Genomic DNA, 21,480 nt, shown 5'->3' with positions numbered 1-21,480 from the left:
CCCGTGATTTGATCAGCATGTTCAACAACTCAGGAAAAGTAGCACTTATATGTTCTTTATTGTGTAGGAGAAGGAACAACAGGAGTATAAAATACAGAAATTACTGGGGAAAAAAAAAATCTTTTATTGTAGTGCACAAAGTAATGTTTGTATTCTAGGATGAAATAGAAAACTACTGGAAAACTCTTTTAATCACGTTAAAGACTGTATGATGATATACCGAGGCCAAAATGTTCCCTAGTTACTGCAGCCAGTGTAGTAAAGTCATACTGGCTATTCATATCCCAGAAGTAAGGAAAACTTGCCCTGGCCTTCTGGAGGCAAGTTGTCTATAACTTTAGTGTGTAAAAAAGGAAAAGGGATGACAAAAGCTGCAGAGTCTTCAAAGTTGCCTAAGGTGCCCTTTATGGTATAATGATTCCTAGCCTCAGAGTAAAATAGCTATTACTTGATCAATGTATCACATAAAGTTCTTTACTCTGCAACCTTACAGGTCATTGTTTAGTTCATAATTTGTTTTTTAAATATTTTATTCTACAGCATACCCATGACAGTAACTGCCATAACTTAAATGATGTTTTAATATCATGAGATCTCATTTGAACACTCTGCTTATTCAGTTTTTGATGATATGTGAAGTAAGAATGCCAGCTGTTCTGGCTGAGTTACTGGGTCTATGGATTACTAAAAGGAAATACACTCATTATTGGGGTTTTTTTTCCTATTGAGTTGCATTTAGAGGCTCCAGTCAGGATTAGAATCTCATTAAAATCGATGATATAAACATTAAAGACGGCCTTACATGGTAAATACAACATGCTGTTATTGTTTAGTTTAATGTTGAAGCAAGCCGAGCATTCTTTACAGTTTCAGGAAGAGACGTTCTGTTTAAATAATGTTGTTCATATTTAACTAATACAATTAATTCAGTAATCTAAAATGTGCATAAAGACTAACAAAAAGTATATTTTGGATCTGAGATTACACTGAAAACTGTCTAAAATGTACTTCAATGATTCATACTGACAGCCTAAATAGTATATTGCATACTGATCGGGGGGGGTGGGGAAATGGAAGTAAAACACATTGTTTTCCATCACAAACCAACACTGAATACAGTAGTACTATTTTATTTATAGCATGTATGTTTATTTAATGTATTTATTGGTAGCAACCTAAAGAAAATTGAACCAAGTTAAAAAAATGTAGCATATCGTCACATGCTGGAAAAGAAGAATGTGTGCAGGTATGGTGCAATTTACTGAAATACACTGCATTTGATATATCTTGTATACTGCAGAAAGATATCTTTACATCTTATGTTAGTATCATATGTATCAAATAGAATTTTAGTTTGTCATATTTCTAAAAAATATAGGCTCATTTCAGGAAGACAGTCATCACTGTATATGTATGTTTGTCATATTTATTTTGAAGTCTTAACCATCATCTCAACTTGATTTTTCTTGGAGTGCTAGAAAGAAATGACCATCTTTCTGACTGTTTAAGAGAGAAAACTCACCAGCAAACATGTAAGAGCTCTAAAGATGATTGCAGCATTAGCTCATCTGGAGTGTGATATAGAGAAAAAAAAGGGTATGGAGCATTTTGGCCATGGCGTTCTAGTAAACACTTGGAATGAACCTATTCTTGGAAGCAGAAGCCTCCTCATGTAAAGATGATACTAAGAAAACACTGTCAGTGATTTGAAGTAATTCAAACATTTTTAGCTCTGCTTCTAAAAAATAATTTTTAATCAGTCATGCCGAAATTCAGAATTCTTTGCATAGGGTAGGTTTCAAAATTTTGTCCAAATTTTTCTTCTGATGAAAAATTTCTGTACTACGTATGCCATCATCCAAGTTTAAAAATGACAAACCTTAAATAACAAATAACTCACTTTGATTATGCTAGTATAATAAAAAGAAAGATGAGCAGCTCTGTTTCTTTTCAGTTATTGGCTACGAGAAGAGAACCTTCAAGTTGATTAGGCTGGGATTAGAAAGGTTTCTGAGGATCTAGTAACAAGTCAAGTAAGTGACTATTTTTTTGCAATTTTGCTTTTGTAAGAATCCCTACATTTGAAAGAAAAATACATTGTTTCAGGTTTTTTAATGGTTATCTTATTTTGTGGGTATTTTTTTAAAAAAGTTTAAAAATTAAGACAAAAAATAGACTATATTTTGCTTTTTTTCATTTTGCATTCAGCTGTATATTTTCCTATAACTATTTCTTTAAAAACGCATTAAATTTTGAAATTCTATTGTTGTAAAACATTATGTCATACAGGAACAGCAGTTAGCAATGATCACTTGGAAAAAAAATGCAACTCATTTATATAAATTGACAGCCCAGAGGAACCCAAGAACCAAACAATAAATATCCATAACATTACATCAGATAAATGTAGCTTCTGCGGAAACCACTTTCAAAGCTTAATTAGAAATAGTTATTTCTGATAAAAATGTATGATTTGAATTTACAAATGTAATAAAATATCCAGACTTGAAGTTAAAAATGCATTTTCCTTTGAGACATGACTTAAATGGGAATGGAACACATACAGGGGGATTTTTTATTATTCTTTAGCAGTACATTAATACAATGTTATAGACAGAAAAGAATCTTCAGTGTAACAATCTTTTCATATTAATATATGGTCTATGGTTTAGTAGTATATTTACAGAACAGCATGTGACATGTTTGGTCACTGCAGTGTTTCCCAGAAACAACTCATCACTTTTAGCAACAGTCTATGACTACAGTAGCTGGGTATGGACAGTATGGAGGACAGAAAGTATTTTCCATATTCAGAGGGGCTTTTTTACATTATCATGTTCTTTAACAGTCTGTCAACAAAAAGTCCAGCTATTTTTGTTATAAACCTAAGAATAATACTAATAATTCAGTTACAGATTATTTATTCATATTCAAAAAAATTAACATCATTTAGTTATGTCAAAAATCGAAGTTCAGCATAAAAGAGAAAAATCCAAGAATAACGTCTCAACCTTTGTGATTATGACACAAACTCTCAGAAACTATAGTAAATGTTTCAATTGTAGAAAAATTCTATTTTGGGAGCATTGCAGTAACTCTTGCAATAGCTCACTGTAACAAGATTTGGGTCTTTTCCAAAGATTAATTTTATGGAACACACAGAGCAATCAGAGCTCACACAGTGAATAAATTAGACCCATGTCGCACTTTAATGCAGTGTCATTGCTGATTGACAAGTATTACAATATATAAACATTCATTTCTCAACTATCAGTTAAGATACAACTAGAGAGAGATCCCTCTGCCTGAATTAAGGTGCAAATAAGGCCATATGCCAAAGTCGATAATATGGATTTTATTTAACAATAACTGTGAGGAGGAGAGATAGAAAGAAATAGAAGAAAGGAGAGAGAGATATCTATCAAGCAGAAGATAATCACCACACCCATGGATCCAGCAGCATCCCATTGGTCCTTCTTCACCCTGGGTTTCTTGGTGGTGGGGGTCCCAGAGATATTCTTCTGAAGGATACCACCTTTATACATTCCAAGTTCCTGGTATCTACATAGGTGTATTCCCATAACTTGCAATGATCTTTCTTTGACTGGTGATACATGTATGAGCAGTTGCTTCCTTTCATGCAGTTTACCATAGTGATAATTTTTATCTGGATGCATTAACCATAATGGGCTAACCAGATCTCACCTCTGCCAGGTCTGGAATTAGCACCTTCCTCTTGCAAATTCTTCCCTTCTGTGCTCATCTCAAGTTCCTGCTGTGGTTGCTTGCCTTATGTCAAGTTCCTTCTGTGGCCTTGACAGTGTTTGATACAGGTAACTATGCTCTTTAAGTCCTTACAATACTTCTGTAAGGATTTGATATTTTCTCCTTTCTTGCTTGTGGCTGATCAGCTAATCCTTACCATTTGCCATGATTTCTAAGGAAGTGTATTGTCTGGCAGGTGCATCTGCAACAGGGAGTCTTGCAGACACTTAAATTTGATCTTATCCAGCCAAAAAGTTCCCGTCCCTTCTTTACGAATTTCCTGTGTTTCTGAGCTTTAGGGTAGGGGTGGGGTTTATGGTAAGGTTTGTTTTATTTTGTTTTGTTTGGGGTTTGTTTTGGATGGTTTGTTGGTTGGTTGGGATTTTTTGAGGGAATAACAGGTGCAGAAAGGAAATGGGAATCAGAATAGTAAATGCTCATACGATATTCCATCTAAGTTTCTAGTTTGTTTATTAAAACACCTTGTTCTTTTAGGATGCCTATCAGAAATGTTGATGAAATTTATTGTCCCTAAATCTGAGCCCCAAGGTACTAATTTTCCACCTTGCTCATCTGATTTAAGCTCCAGCTAATGTATAGCCTGGTTGTATTACAAAAAATTGTGTCAATTAACTATGTTATATTTCAACAGGCAAACACAAAACCCACTAGTAGCATCAGCTGCTCGCTGATGTGGTGATATTATCCTATGTCCTATTATGGCTGCTTGGATATTCAGAAGAAAGTAGACCTGGAAGGCTTCCAAAACTGTGTCTTTTATGGCAGACAGGTAAAGGGACAGGAAATCAAAGCACTGCTGCTATTTTTGGCTGTAGGCCAAGCAACTTGGAAAAGTTCAGCCAAAAATTTGAATTGCTCCCTCCATCATTTTTAGTGTAATGAGACTAATAGTCAAAATTCTTTTAAAGTGATCAAAATTTTGTGCCCTAGTAGGCTCTAAGTGCTGGAGATGCATTTTATTTATTAAGAGTTAAAATATTAGATCCAGATACTTCTGGCAGTATCTTTGATGTTGCTGTAATTTCAGCAGCACCTGACAGCTGTAATAGAGATCAGTGAGTTATTGCAAATAAGTTGCTTATCATGTAGCTTTGCACTGGAAGAATATTTAGTGAAATTAGTGTCAGTGTAAGTGACAGTGAAACCATTTGGCAAATCTAGCAGGGAATTTAAAAACTAATAAAGAAATAATATATGCATTTCACTATCCTTGTCCCTGTAATGTATAAACCTGAAGACCCTCATATCAGGTAAGACTAAATCTCCCATCTATTCTAAAACAAATTTTAACAATTAATCAGTTATGAAAGTATTGACATCTCCTTCAAATACCTGATAGCAAGCTGGTTGGAGTTACCATTTTCAGATAAACATATGTATCTTTGACCAGTATATCTTTCCTGTTGTGTGTGAGTGGCTTGACAGCCATGAAATACAAAGGCACATTTTCTTCCATGTTTGTTAAAGACTGTCTATCCTTGTTTTCTTTGCATATCAAAGTAGCATTTGGTCTAAGTGGAGAAAAATGCTGCTTGTCTTTGTTGCAGCAAGGAAGATCCTGGCCAAGGAAAGGTAGACTAGAAATTGTCAATGGTTAGGTACCACGTATGAAAGGTGAAAACTGGGAGTGAGGGGAGGTAGGAACAGGAGGGCTGAGGCATTGAAATCACACCACACAAGGGGAGGAAGGCTCCATACTAGGCAGAGCTCACCAGAAGACTTCTGCCATCTTTGCCTTCATCTTGCATTGTAAGTCTGCATCTAACATGTTGTCTTCTCAGTGTACCAGCATGTTGAGGAATGAACTGTCTTAATAGGCTTCCAAATTCTTCCGCTCTGCTCGTGACAGGAACTGGTAATTGCCTGTCCACTGGATTATATCAGCCACTATGGATTACTCAGGCAAGGCAAAGAAATTCCCTTTTACCTGTGCCTTTGAATGTATCTACCCACTTCTCTGTCCAAGTTTTACATCACATAAGGACAGGAACTCAAGGTCTAAATTACAATAAGATTAAGCACACAGTTTTGGGAAAGGTGTGTATTTTTATTTTTTTTTTTTTGTGCATTTCAGTTTTTTAATGTATTATGGAATGACCTAATTAAGTAAGGTTTGATTACATTTATGTCAGGCACTCACTGTCAGATTTCTTGCTTTTCAGAATACCTTCAGAATACCTATGTTAATAAAAAGAATTCTAGCGGAAGTTTGCTAACATTTAAATTTCATGTGTTTGCTTCTGCATTTTAAACCTAAATGGTACAAGCAGTTTACTTTTAGTATTCATATTCATTCTGGGTTTATTTACAATCTGCTGAGGAACAGAAAAACCCTCAGTCTGAGTTGTCTTATCTTAAACAGTGGACAATGGAGCCAACATGTAAAACCATATATTAGCATGTCAGTCAGAGTGTTATTGTACTCTCCCAAAATAATAGGTCTACTTTAAACAAGACTGTGAATTACGATTCAGAATCATAAAAACTCTCTTTCTAAGCCAGTAAAGAAGACATCTGAGAAGAACAGTTCTAAGCCTGTTCAGACCTCAGAGATTTTACCCTTTATAAATTCAAATTATCTACTTTCTGCATTGAAACAGTTCTTTCTACTGACAAAAGGAGATGAACACTGGTGTACCACAGTCTGACTTAACCACAGGCTTCACTGGAAGTGTGTAGGAGAGTTTTTGCAAATGTGGCATTAAGAATAACTGGTGGTTATCTTGTATTTAGTGTGAGCAAGAAAATAAATTCAAGTAAATGTAAGTGATAGTTCTTAGATGGCAGCTCCCATTATATTTATGTCTAATATTAATAATTATACTTCTGAGAAAATTAAGGAACTGTAAAGACTACTGATTTCAGAATTTAGTTGAAGCTTTAAGAACCTTGGGGTTTGTCACATACAGAGTAAACAAAGGTAACTTGAAGGATCTCCACACACTGGAACTCACTGTGCTTGAAACTGAAGCTGCGGAAGCCGGAACAGAAACATGGATCACAACTGTCTAGAGTTCATGAAGTCATCAGATGCCGGCATGAAGTTTGCTGATGTTATTTTAAATTCCTGCTTTGTGCTGAGTGTAAGACCTGGAAGAATAATGTAAAGAAGGAGGATTCTGATTCTGGTATATTTGAGAGTAAAACTTTCATTGACTTTAGTTGAGGCAGGAAAACACCCAGCAAGTGTTTTTGCATGCTGTTGCAAACACAGGAACTACACATTCTGAGTGCTGGCTCTGTGTATTTGAGCCTCTTGTCTTTCTTTCCTACCTGACCACATCACAGAATTCCTGCTCATCCTGTTCCAGAATTCCTACTCATCCTGTTCATACCATGCTTGCCATACTGTCTAAAGAAAAAAAAAAGAAGAAAGCAAAATATACAGAAATTTTGGTAACATACTATCAGATCAACTTCTGAATCATTGTGGAAATATTTTGTAAAAGATTAAACTCACACAGAATTTGTCAGTTCAAAATGCTGTCTTGTTCTATTAGCTTTGTAGGGGATTTACATACTGAATGCAAGCGTGTAAGAAAAATTCAAACATGATCTTCAGCATCACTTTTGTGCAGGAGGCAAAGAACTGCCTCTCATATATTGCTAGTTCTGCATACACTGAAATCTCCAACTGGCTTCAAGTAAAGGACAGATTTTTCTTTGGAAGAGGCATTTCCAGTAGTGACGAAAGATGTAATGGATTTTTAATGTGAGCAAATTGACACTTAGCATACAAAACTGTTTTTTCCTTAGTATCATTTACCTAAGTTCAAAGTGTGTTATTCATTTAGTATTTTATAAATTGTTATTTTGGAGTTGTGCCAGTAATTAGAGCAAAAATTGAAATTACCATAATTTTTTTTTTAATATGAAGTACACATATAAATAGAAGAAACCAAATCAAGACATAATTCAGACTCATTGTAGATAGCAGCTTAACACTGATGTGTGCTGATATGAAAAAAATTAAGTACAGGAGTAATTATAGAAAAAAATAAAGTGAACACATGCAGTAAACTGTATACATGTGAACTTGTTCATAGAAAAAAAGAATGTTTAAGCTGTCCAGAGACAGATTTAAGATCTACTGATAATTACCAAATCCTGCTAATAGTAGTAAAGGACATTAAAATTTCCTACAAAATATTTCATCAAATGATAGGACATGAGATAGTACACATCCAGTAGGACAGCTTGTTGCCAGGCTAATGGGGAAAATACAGTAAGGTCAGTGAAATGTTTCAAAGTTTTCAAAAGGCATGTAGCTGTAGACTTTCTTGTTAGATCAGGAGTTGCTTTAGCAAATTATTGTAATTTGCCACAATCCAAAGATGCTCATCACTTCAATACTGTGTGCAAAGCATTCATCAATACAATCCCAAACTCCAGACTACAACTCAACCCTGAAGTCTCCTCAATAGTCAGTATGTGCTGTCATGGTGAAATGAACATTGACGAAAATAGTGGTTCAAGAACAAAAACAGTTCTTTATTAGTCAAAATTTCCATTCCAGAGACTTCTTGACACAGTTTCCAAAGCACTGATCTAACTCCAGCTCAACAGCCACAAAAAGGATGGAGTAGTTTGTGGCAGGTATGCACTGACTGCTCTAAGCTGGATCTTTAAGAGATATCAAAGCATTAAACAGGGCATGGACAAGAGTCCAAAGGTCATGTCCTTACTTGTGATGTCTTGTTTGAGCAGGAGGGAGGTAAAGGCTATTTCAAAAAGTACATGGAGCCAGTTGTCTGTATAAAGAGATGAGAAATGAGAAATGGTTTCTAAGCACAAAACAACAGTTGTCTCTGAGCTTCTTTGCTTAAAAGAAGGATTGATTTATCTTATTTTTTTCACCCATCTGTGTACTTTATATACATATATATATGTTTCAGGAACAGACGAGAACCTCACGAAATCGGATGATCATTGTTTTTTCTTCCTTGTTATGCTTTATCTATAAGGGCTTCTTTCTTTATTTCTTGTTGTGCTTTTCTTTCTTGTTAAAAGATATTTCCATTTGCATTTAACTTCAGGCCAAAGCCAAGACCCACTGATTAGAAGAAGTGTTTTTGTGGGTTTCAGAGAAACCATTTTTTTAAAATCCCTGAGACAGCACCACTTACAGAGAGTGTTCTGGATCCTTTATGATGTTATATGGTGGTGAATTTCATAATTTACTACTGTATAGGGTGCTAATAAATGCCTCTATAATAGGTGAATACTTTTATTCCTAAAATGTCGATTACTGTAAGTGATTCAGAAATCCTAATGAATAGTTATGTATAAGGAAGTAATTTTGAAAATGAGCTTTTGGAGTGCATGAAAACACAAAGCAATGCAGCTTGCTTAGGAGGTGTTGATGAGATCAAAGAAGTCCAACAGAAAATGGAACTCTTGGACTTAACAGGAATAATTTTGTTAAGTGTGAGCAGATATGACTCTCAAAAAGAGTAAGCATCCAAATAAAAGGCATTTAATCTTACAATAAAACAGTGCTTGAAGCATTTGAAAACATTCATCAAATCCTATCAGTGCGAGCAAGGAATATTTTAGATTAGATTGTCACTATCCTTTCTGGCAGAATTCAAGTTATGAATACAAAAGGACTCTACCTAGTTGGCTAATAGTAGCAGGTTAGAGGATGCCTTTGCACCCACTTCCAGCTTAAAAAGAACATGGATGATGAAGAGGTCACAGTCTGCTTCTGGGTATGATGCTTCTTGTGGCAACGGTAAATTTATAAGTTTGGCTAATATAAATTGGTTGATATACCACAACTCAGATCTGCATTCTTGTACATTCTTCCCTGGCTTCATTTCTTTTGGAGCATTTCTTGTCTGAGTCCAGTCATATCCTTTTCCTCCCAGGCTTTCAGTAAGCCTCCTACTTCACTTGTCCTCTAAGTAAAAACTTTCTTCAATATTTCAGGAGTCCTACAGTGTTTCTACTGTCCTGTTACACTTCAGGTGCTGGGGAGGTTGGCCTTTATTTTTTGGGATTATTTTTTTTTCAGTAAAAATGTAAGCCTTTCTTTTCTGCATGAGTTTTTGAAATTTTCCCCAGAGTGTCTGAGAAAAATCTTCCAAACAGCTTCAGGCTTCTTACTCTTTCTTTTCAACTCTGTACACAACACATATAAAAGTTTCTTTCTCCACCTTTTTTTTTCCCTCTGTGGAAATAAAGCCTTCAAAAACACTGCCTTTCTCTTTGCTTACCTTCTAGTTGTCTTAAACACTCTTTTATTTGAAACATTCGGGTACAGCTGAGTGAAATGCCTTTATTTTTTTCATTTTCTTTCAAGTAAGACTGGATTGTCTCATGATGTCTTGCATTAAATTTTGAACAATGAAGGATCATCTGCCTACACACTGTACACTGTGTGCTAAGGTAGATGCCTTGGGATTTGATGTGCCTGATGTGCAAACCCTTCTGAGATCCTCTTGCATATGTCACATATCTTCTTCTGTCCCCATTTCAGACGGCATCCTAGGAAACTGCACATAGTGTGAACATCAGCAATGTCACAGCATTGTGTTTAGCCTGTGAGTCCTGTATCAGTAAAAGTGATCTTTTAATTGCTGATTTGAATTCAGAAATTACACAGAAAAGCATTTTACCAGTTGTATTAGACTGTGAAATGAAGAGAGGAGCATTTGAAGTGCCAGCTACTGAAATACAAATGATTCACTCTTATGCCTGTAGTTTTACTGAAAAGGGCATGCTATCAATTTCACAACACTTCCATGCTGACTGCTGTGTACATAAACTCTTACCTAAAATACCACCGGTGAGAATCAGCATACAGACACAGATAGTTATCTCATACTACCTTTCTTGGAAGAGTGGATTTTGACAGATGGGTACACCTAAAAATACTCTATGGTAAACTGCCACTTTTTGTGAAAGGTGATCTGTTCCCTAAAGTTTAAGTAGCTGTTATTGGTCATTTTACTTTCTCGAGGATGCTATTTAGCAGGCTGGCATGTAGGCAGTCAGACAGATTTAACTTGAAAACCAAACAATGGTTGGTGATCAGTTGCCAAAGTTAAAGTGACATATTTTCATCTAGGGGAAGTCGGAGGAATCAGTTTGGATAAACTGGGCCTTCTGCTTTTCTTCCATTACTTTGAATCAGGAAAGCAATGGCTATAACACAAAGTCTCAGAAAATGCTGCTGGTGGTCAGACAACCATTTTCTCCAGAAAATGTAATGAGTGACATGTGTGGTCTCACAGAAGCATCTGCAGTAGAATCCAAGTTAGTGCAGCTCCTGACAAAAAGGAACTCCAGAGCTTGACCAGTTCAGTGTCTGCCTAGGAACATGGAAGATATTTTCAGTGCTTTAGCCTTTAGTCCTATATAACCTGGCTTTGTGCTCTGTGAACTCCTGTTGGGTAGCACAGACCTTAAACCTCCTTCTGTGATTCTTCCAAACCTGTGTCTGGTTTTCGATGTCACATATCACTTCAGAGCATTTTAAGGCATCCAAATTGGTCACAATTCCTAGGCAGTCACAATTCCACCTCACTCAGAATTCTACTGTGAGCCTCCATTATTGGTAATGATTCATATAAGTTCCATATTCTGAAAATGGTGAAAAAAGTCATGGTTTCAGTACTGAAGAAGAAGGATAAAGTTTACAGGTATAGAGAGAGCACTGGAAATCCTAGGGTTTTCATGTAAGTATTCAGCATATTTTAGATCCTAAATTAATAGCTGATAATCACATTCGTAGTAACATTTTTTACATAGAGCGATATTTATAAATACTAAAGTAAAGAATTTAATAAGATATTAGATTTTTTTGAGAAAGAAAAATAACTTTCAGTGCTGACACTTCTGATAACATAGTGAAAAATAAATAAATCACATTATCAGTGGAAGAAGGAAACAATCCCAAAGGAACATTTAATCTTTCCCTTTGTATACCCAAGGAAAGAACCCATACTGCTTTAATCTGGAGGTGTATTGGTTTCAGTTTGCTCCAGTGATGGATAAGGATGCAATTATTTTTGACAAATATGAATTTCTTGTAGGTATTTTATATAAAAACACAGAGAAGTGACAAGAAACCTAATAGGTATTTCGACCACAGCGGAAGTTTAATCCAGCTTTGAACCACATTTAGTTCCGTAGGAGTGTACTGCACTCATCCCTGAATGAGATTTAGTTATTTTGTGCACAGATTACGATATCACCAAAATAACCATGACAAATGCTCCAATTTGAGCAGGAATCCTGTCTGAATGTTTAAGATCCCCTTCCACGCCTTTTCTCTGAATTTCTAATTTCCTAACAATCTTCATTATAAAAAATATATGAGACAACAGCAAGTCCATATTTTAACAAAGAACAGGAAAAGTATCCAATTAATTTTCTCTGGGACAAAGGCTTTTCCCCTATAAACACACAGGCGCATGCATATATGCATCCACACATCCCCTTTTCCCATTACAAAATTTTTAATTGTTTTGGGGCTCTCTCCAGTAGAAACTTTTCATGGGGGATCTGAAGACACAATATTGTGTTTTGTCAGGTGCTCATAAAAGTGTTTCCCATGCCATCTCTGTAGGATCAAGCAGATCTAGTCTGAAAACCTTGAGTTCAGCGTAAGAAAGACAAACATGAAGATATTTTTCAACAGCAAAAATTGTCTTACAGGAAATGCAGGTGAAAAATTAAGAGTTTTTCATCAGGTCTCAAATATATATAGCCCAGTCTTCTTGCAGCTCAAAAATGGTGATCACACATAAAGCTTTCCAGAGAAATGAGGAGGTAACATATATTTTGCACTTTGATTAGGTTTATTTGTAAACCATTATATATGACATTAAATTGATTGTTAGTTTCAAATTTGACATCATAAGGCATTGCTAAGACTTCTGATTAGCGATTGTGGCCTTAAAATGTCCTTGATCTGAGCACACTTGTATTTTTAGTATGTGTACCTACCTTGCTGAGGTTCTCTACTCGTAATTTTGGTTTTTACACCTTTGTATTTTATGAAACTATCTGTTGGCTTGAGTCTGAAATACAGCTCTTATTTTGATCCACTGTTTCTTGTTCATTGTAATTTTAAACATTGTTTGGCTTTTTCCTTGTGTATAATAGTTTGTTCATATATAGTAGCTGTCTGTAACAAGGAGGTTCTACTGAAGCTGGAAAATTTTAATGAAAATTTGAACTGTGAAACACTATCTGATGGTTTGGAGTGTGAGCTGGACTGTCTTCATTATGGTAACATGAGTTATAAACCCCAATTTTTTTTTTAACATACATTAAAGACTTCTCGAGATTTGTCTTAAGATTAGTTTCATAAACCTGGTTATCCTGTGTAAAATTCAGCTCAGTCACATAAGCCTTTATTTTCTTTGGTTAAGTTCATGTGACACACAAAATTATGCTTTTATATATTCACTATGCAACTTGTATTTTCATTTCTAAAGGTATTTTGATTAACTATTTGGTGGAAGATGATCCTAAGACTGTAGTATCTATTTAGTAATAAAGGTAAACTTATTTATTAAGTAAAATAAGTTTTTTATGATTGGAAGTGATCAGTGTACTTCATGTAATCTGGCAGTAAATGACTCTGAACCCACAGGGCTACTTAAGTTCAAAACCAATTTGGTAATCTTCCAACTAGAAATTACAAAAAATTAGGGTCATTTCTCTGAGGAATGACATAAATACTAAGTAATGGAGCTTCTTTTTTTATGTTGAATCACAAAAGTAAAATTAGAGCCTGCTTAATTACATCTATTGTTGAATACTTTGATCAGACGTTTAAATGCCTGCAGTGGGGCTCACAATCACATCTCTCCTTGCTAAACCGGAAACATTAAACCCCCAAACGATCAGGGCAGGCATATCTGTTCTGCACAAAAGGAAGTAGGAGAAAACAAGCTAACTAGTAAAGCTACAAAAGAAAAAAAAAAAAGGCACCAGGCCCTACAGATTGTGAATTTTTAAATTCCACATTAAAATATATGTTGTTGTCTATTTTCTACAGCATGCCATTTAAGTCTGTGGATTATTTTTTTGAAAAGGTATAAGGGTCTAGAATATAAGGGTAAGTAGGTATTTTCCCTTCTCATTTCTCCACATCTCCATGTAATTTTGTAACATATACCATATCTTCAAAGGGGAGGCTGATCATTTTACAGTGCTGTGTGGACCACACAGCTGGATTGTCTTTAGCCTCCTCTGAACTCCAAAAATGATATTATGTAAACACTCTCATCTTCTAGTTTGACTGCATGGAAAAAAATCCTCTTGGTACTTAGAATTTGCTTCTTGGTATTTTCTATCAATGTCATATTTAATAAAACAACAAAGTTATTCAGCAACGCAAAAACAGATTTTTGGAAATAAATGTTTAAGTGTCTGAAGTCCTTGATATATTTTGCATGTGTCAGTAATGGTAACATGATTTTGACTTTTGAGACTCACACAGGCTTTCTGATACTAGTACTGCACTAAGAAAGATGATTGAGCTTGAGGCCACCGTGTCCTTTCTAAGAGAACTGACATGAGACTTTTGGGGGAATTCTTTGCTTTCAGTTTACTCATTAGCTTAGTTTTTCACTCCACAATCCCTTTCTTATTTAAGACAATAAGAATAGAAAAGGAAAGACAGTACTGCGCTGACCAGATGGGATTGTACAGATGCAACAGGATTTCATTCAGGCTGTTAGGTCTTGAGAGCAATAGACACCAAATATGCAAGTACCTGTGAATTTCATGTTTTTCATGTTTAAATTTTTTGGCCTATTTGGGTAAACTGAGAGGCTCAAGAAATGCAAAGAGGGACTACATTCAGATGGATTAGCTGGAAAAGCCTGTGCAAACTGTAGTTCATGTTGACAAGCGAACTATGGAGTCTGTGTTTTATTGAATTTTGTTCAGTTAAATAATGTAAAAAAATGACAGAAGGAAATGTATTAAACTTATACATATGGATGTTACAGTCATGCATGAACATTTTGGACATAAAAAGCTACTTAATCATCTTTCTCAGATAATAATGTTTGATGTTGTTCTCAGAATTACCTTAAATGTAAGAAGATAGTATTAATAAAGCAATAGAATTGAATTGTAAAAGGACTTTTAATTAAGTTCATGAATATTCATCCAGGTAACTTGTGCCTCTGGACTAGATATCCATGATTTTCAATGTCTGCATAGCATGACCACAGTCCTGGGTAGTCAATTAAAAACTTATTATTCATAACAACAGATTAATAAGCCAAGTCTATATTGTTATAAGAAGCATTCAATTTCATGTAGACAAAACTGGAAGTTTCTGAACAGTAATTATGCTTTTGCAATGTGTTATAATTTGACAAATAAGATTGAAAATGCTTTCATTTTTATATTCTGTAGAACCAGAACAGTGGTGAGTGAGATATGCTAAAAGTACATGAAATCAATTTCTCTTTCACATGGCATTTTATGTTTCATTGTATATTTATAACTAGACTTTGGGAGTATATAAATGATACAATGAGTGACAAAATGTTCAATTTCAAAAACACATTATTATAGCAATGTTTAAGAACTGAGTTAAAAATTTTTAAAAGCTTACTTTGCTCTGTATGATAGAAAAACAAAAATGAGAAAATATGTATTTCAACCATGCTTAGCAGTTAAAATTTTAAAAAATTTCTATCAGTGGTGGAAACATGGTGTTTTCAGAAAATAGAGGAAAAGATACTAAATCCATTCATTGTGTAAGGATTACAATGGACTCGAAGTTTACTTAATTCTTGCTTAAGGGTTTGCAAAGTTGCTCTGTATTTTATCTCAATGGTGAGGTACTTGCTTTATTGAAAGAAAAAAGGTTTGCCATTGGCTTCAGCAGAAACCGGAATATTTCCCCATGAAGTGCAAAGTAATGTAGATATTTCATTTATTTTCTCAATAGGATGCTTATTAAAAGGTATTAGAAAACTTTCTCCTAATCTGTACTCAAATGAATTTCAACCCATCAGTATTAAACATCATAATGACATTCTGGGTTCCAGGAACTACATTTTGCTTTTAGAAGGGAATATGTTCAAGCAAAAGGAATTTAAAAATGCTGTGACTGTGTTTTGGAATCCATTTCAAACACAGATGGACCTGCTTCTCTTTTCAGATTCAGCCCAACTTCCCTTACCTGGCTGAGTGGTCCCACCTATCTGGATATTTTCACAGGAATTCACATGAGTGCCTGTCTTGTCTCATATGGTTTTTATGTCAGTGGTGCTGCTTAATGTGATTCTCAGTGCTCATCAGCTGGCATTTGAGTAGAAATGCTAAGAAACACTAACTGACATGTCAAAACAGATTTGATTTACGGTGCATGTAAGTTAGTAATACTTTTTAATTGAAAACTGTGTGCTCTTAAGGCATATTGTTTTAAAAATGAAAAGGTTATGTTTTGTTTTTCTGCATACAAAGCACACAACAGTCTCCTATAACAGGCTAATTTGAAAGCTTAGCTAAATATGACTAGATTGTAGCTTTCTTAATGATGAACTGTGCTTTGCTGTGAGACTAGCCCTTTCCCTAGCCAGAAACAGAGACTAAGGCATGCTGGAACTTAAGGAAATGCTTTATAACATGGTCAGCAGTCATGGCTAAGTATATTTCACTGTGATTTCAGTGAGGATTGGAAGGGCCTCTGTACTGATTATATGGATTTTGTGGGAATGCTAAAGTATAAACAAAATATTAAAAATAGTATTTGCTTATTACATATTGGTGGGCTGAAACCTGTCAAAATAGTTGGTTTAGTTTCAAAGTTACAGATCGTGAAGATAATTTCAAAATTCTGCCAATAAACTAAAAGAAGGGTCAGAATATTTGTTGCACTTCCCCCCTCCTTCCAGTATTTCATTATTGAAGTTCTCCTGTCAGAAGCAGCTTTTCAATTAAGTTTCTGTGAATAAGCTTCCTTTAGGACAGACCTTTTAGTCTTGAAAGGCAGATTAAAAAAAAAAAGAACTAGATGATCTTGGAAGAATCTTAATACCCCTGCTCACTCTGCATATCATAAAGCATAAATCTGATACTTCACTTTAATAATTTGTTAGTGTTTCTATTACAACAGCATCTGTAGAGAGTGTCTGATCAATGGTTCCTCAGTGCTAGACATTGTAGCCCATACTACTATACAATCCTCCCTCCAAGCGCTTGTCTTCTTAAGGTTCTAGTCTTGCAATGGGTCCTAGTAACCAAATGGAGCACAGAAAAGCCTAAAGAAAAGCCCATAATATCCAAACTCATGGACCTTTGATTGCAGAATCGTAAAAGCAACAAGCAGTGCTCTCAGTAATAGGGAAGAAAAATTTCAAGCTCCTTTTGTTAGTTCATAACAAGGACCCATTCAGCAGTGCCTGGTGTGCCAACTAGCAGACTAGGTCAGAGTACTTTAGGCAATTTCATTATAAACCCTGCTGTTGAGAAATTTATAAGACTGCTATAAAACTCCACTCAAAGCTGATCAGTGCCAAAGAACATTCCTTTTCCACTTAAAAATAACGTGTGGCTGGTGTTTATAAATTATAGGTTTGCAAAAGCAGAGAGAGAGAGAAATTTACAAAGGCATAAATTGGGGTTGGAAGGGTCTCTGTTTCTTGGAATAGCAGTCAATAAATTCAAAACAAGGTGAAGCAAAAAACTTTTACACAATTCCCATGTAACAAAGCATAAATTTTGATTAATAGGAGGAAGTAACAATGGAAATTTGCCTGCATAAATTTTTTCCTTCCTCAACAGGCAATTTTTTCCAACTCTGTCTTTTAAAATTATAATTAGATTTTGGGTTATGTTCTTTTGGTGATTGAAACTTTAAAAGGACAAGTTGTAAGAGTTTCAAAATGATCTTCTATAACTTCTCCTTCATATAATTTTATACCTGCCCATATTGTCATTTTAACAACTTCCTGCTGTGATAAATTGTAATGACTATCTGCCCATGATCACCTGTCAGCTATAAAATATTGCAAAATACATTTTGAAATTGGACAAATTAATCTTTACGTGATAGACTTTTTCACTGTCTTATTTCTTATATACCTCTGTAATATTTCTTCTTCTAAATTTGGCTGGCTTCTAATTAATAAAATTAAATAAGAAGAGTTAGACAAAGGAAATTGAATTTCAAGTTGCCAAAGGACAAAAAGTTTGAGTAATATATACAAAACATATGAAAAATCAGAGTTCTTACTGCACCTCTGTTCTACAAGGATTTAAAAATAATGCAGGTTATAACACCTGTTTCTTTCTTTTTTGGTATGAATAGTGAGCATGCACAGTATTATTAACACTGTGTATTTGCTGGTTGTGTTTTCACCTTTCCATCAACCCTAATTTCTAGAAAGGTGCAGTTGCTCCTCATTGCCTTGCATATAACACTTTCCCTTATAAGCAGTCCACCTCCTCTCCAAGAACAAGTTTGTCTAATGGTCTTGCAGCACGTTCTTAACCCAGCCACATGAAAAGAAACGGTAGCTTCAGACGTGAACAAAAGGAAAAGGTGATGTTTAGGAAAAGGTGTTTCTGACTATTACTCTAAAATGAAAAATTGAATAATACCTCTCCTAACAACTCTGCTAGTTTTAACCTCCTTTCTTTTCTCTGGTGTTTCAACCCATGCAATGGAAGATCAAGAGAATGCCATTGGTGGAAGACAATCTAGTAAAAATGAATGAATGCAGACATATCACTAGTAAAGTGATCTAAGTCCTTGGAATACAACTAGAGGATGGGATACTTTGGCAAATTGCCTCCAGCCTTCTAAGTCTTTAGGTTTCGTGGGAACAGGTTGACTTGCATCTACCTTCTCCCTCAAAAATTCTCAGACACTAAAAGGGAAAATTCCATAGAGTTGCCTCTTTGGAGAAGATACAAATTATGTCCAGATAAGCAAAATCTCTTAAAATGTCTTCTAATCACAGCAAACTGTTATCCAGATCAAATTGGGAATTAAAACCAGCTTTGTACCTTCTATGGCATCTGATGGCATTTAGGACAGAACTCCTAACTAATTTTAGAAAGGAACAAAAGACCTGTTAGAAATGTGAGGTGAATCTTACCCAATCTAGTATTGTGTTTCCAGATATCAATTGCTATACCCACATAAGGAATAAAGGAGGAATAACATTTTGGGATTTTCCTATACTTGTCATTCATCATTTCATATAAACCTTTAGATACACTAAAAAATGTTAGGTATGTTTTGTGTAGAGATAAATTGTTGTGATGTAGAAAATCTGCTTTTCACAGAGGCAAATGGAGGCAGGAATTTTTTCTCCCATATATGATATGGCACTGAAATATGAGGTATATGATTTTGCAGGAGAATAACAGTTTTAACTATATTACATGTTTAAAATCCCAGCTGAACATAATATAACTTTACTAGCTCATTTCTCCTGAGGCATCAACACCATTTATCACTACTACTTCCATCTGGCATGTCTGAACTACAATGATCAGCATTTTATGGGGAAATGAAAGCATTCAATATGGTCTCTCTTCTCTAATGCTCTCGGGTCAGATACCATACTGCTGGAGGCAGTGAAGATGCATTTTTATCACACACTTGAGAGACATCCATTTGACATATTTGATAGGTTAAGACCAGCCAAGCTTTTCCTTATTTGCACTGACCTGGCATGGGGTCATTTGCTATAATAACAATCTAAGATTAATTTAAGTGTTTTTATACTGCAGTGTTAAAAGTTTGGCATACTGCAGGCAAATATTTGGGGGATGAACCCCATATTTCTAGTACATTTTTTGTAGATCTTAGAAAGGCAATGGAATCTCTTGCCCAACTGTTTTCTCCCCAAAGAAAGGCTGCATATGGTTTAACTTAGCTGAGGTCCTGTGAAGAGGTGTTAGTTGCTCTCATTTTCTCATGGCAGATTCATGGAATGTGGGCTGATAACTTAGTTAAGTGCATCTTGTAGTTTAGGTTTAAAACTTCAATTCCAGTGTGTAAAAATATATGGCTGTTCCTTTTTACACCACAAAATCGTGAGTCTCTGTCAATTTCTAAGCCTCAGTAATCCATCATGTGAAAAGCAGTGTTACCACAAATACTTTTTAAATCAGCTTCTTCACAGCCATTTTTTTATAATTTTAAAATAGAGAAGGAACTTTGTAATAAAATATTAGTCTATAACTCTCCAGAGATCACACCACAATCCTTAATTTCTTTAGAATTCATCCTAACAACATATATCTACTTACATAATTTCAAACTCCACTTTTCAGTGTGACATTAAAATAAAGATGTTCTTTTTATTGACATTATATAGGTCATGAAAAAATACAGGTAAATTTAGTATAACAGGATGTAGTGAGTACATGGGAGATTTTGGATAAAATTTGTTCTGAGCATTGCCTTTTATTACCTCATGCTTTTTGTTGATTGGATAGTATTAGATAAAGGCGAAGAATCTTCAAAAAATTGTCATTTATACAATCACCCTCATCTCACAAATTTCTCTTTTCCTCTCTCTTGTTTAGTGTCACAACTGAACCAACTCCTGTCATCATCTGCTGTAAAATGGCTGTCAGTATGTCTTGTACAGGATTGTGACTTTATTTCTTTTACACGTGTAAAAAAATGAAGATGTCAACTAAAGGCAGCCCTTCTTTACATAATCTGCCAGAAAATCTCTATGCATATACATGTAAACATATATATGCCCTCATCCGAGAGCATCTCGAGAGAGTGAGTGTACAAAATAAGGGAAGCTTGATTCCTAAAGGCTCTTTATTTTTGGAATACTGGTGATTTTTCTAAATTCTTTGTCTCTAACACTGAAACCTGACTTAAGCACCCATTTTCAAGGTTTTGAGTGGGGGAAGAACCTCTCTCAGCGCAGGTTATCACTTGTGAGCAGGAAGAAAATCATTCCAAAACCTAAAAGCTCTCTGGTGTAGGTGACTTCTCAGCTGCATCCCACTTACTCCAGTTGGTGGCACATGAATGACTCCACTTCTACCTTATGATATTCTGCTTACTATGAGAAAGCAATCTCAAAGTGTGACCCCACTGTCAGTGGGGGCACCCAGGGGACCAGGAGCCTGATATAAGCCACTACACATACCACCTGTCCAGTGCAGGTAGTTCTGATGGTGTCCAAATTTCATCTTTTCCTCTATATTTCACTCCCATGTTTAAGTATCATATTACTGAGGTCTAAATTCTTCACGTCTTCTTGGAAAGGTTGGTCACTTACACTCAGATCAGACATCCCGTTAGGAAAATTTTATTTTGAAAGGTGAAGTTTAGAGATGGCTTTGAAAAATCTCATGTGTTAATCGAGTGCTCAGTATTGTGTTCAACAGCACACAGACACAATGCCAACATCGAGGAGAAGATGACCACCATGAAGCACTAAAATCTGTTATGAACTCTAAATTCAGGTATGCTAATTCAGCTAGTTCTCTAATATAGATATTTAGTTTATTTTTAGAAAAGAGATAATTACAAAACAGAGGCAAAACTGAAAGAACCTCACTGTTACTACAATTTCTGTTAATAGAGTGAAAATTGCTTCTTATATATTAGCATAATAAAGCCAAATACAACTATTTTTAAATTATCACAACTATTTTGCACATTTTGTTAAAGCATTCATATCTGTTAATACGGAAAAAGCTGAGTATTTTAATTTTTTTTCTTAA

At 35.1% G+C, this 21,480-nt stretch overlaps 1 long non-coding RNA gene across 2 annotated transcripts in view; it reads left to right on the top strand.

Moving 5' to 3' along the window:
• Positions 1-21,480, top strand: part of LOC116785537 — a 94,435-nt gene that overhangs the window by 22,154 nt on the left and 50,801 nt on the right. Inside the window, exon 2 of one of the 2 annotated variants that reach the window (XR_004356579.1) lies at positions 1,955-2,033. The exons of the other annotated variant lie outside the window; for it this stretch is intronic. This is a non-coding gene — a long non-coding RNA (uncharacterized LOC116785537). The remainder of the gene's footprint in view (positions 1-1,954; positions 2,034-21,480) is intronic. 2 annotated transcript variants of the gene reach the window in all.

The sequence above is a fragment of the Chiroxiphia lanceolata genome, chromosome 4 (genome assembly GCF_009829145.1).
Source record: "Chiroxiphia lanceolata isolate bChiLan1 chromosome 4, bChiLan1.pri, whole genome shotgun sequence".
NCBI lineage: Eukaryota > Metazoa > Chordata > Aves > Passeriformes > Pipridae > Chiroxiphia > Chiroxiphia lanceolata.
Note: the sequence above shows the minus strand (reverse complement) of the source record. Positions and strands in the feature narration are given on the sequence as shown.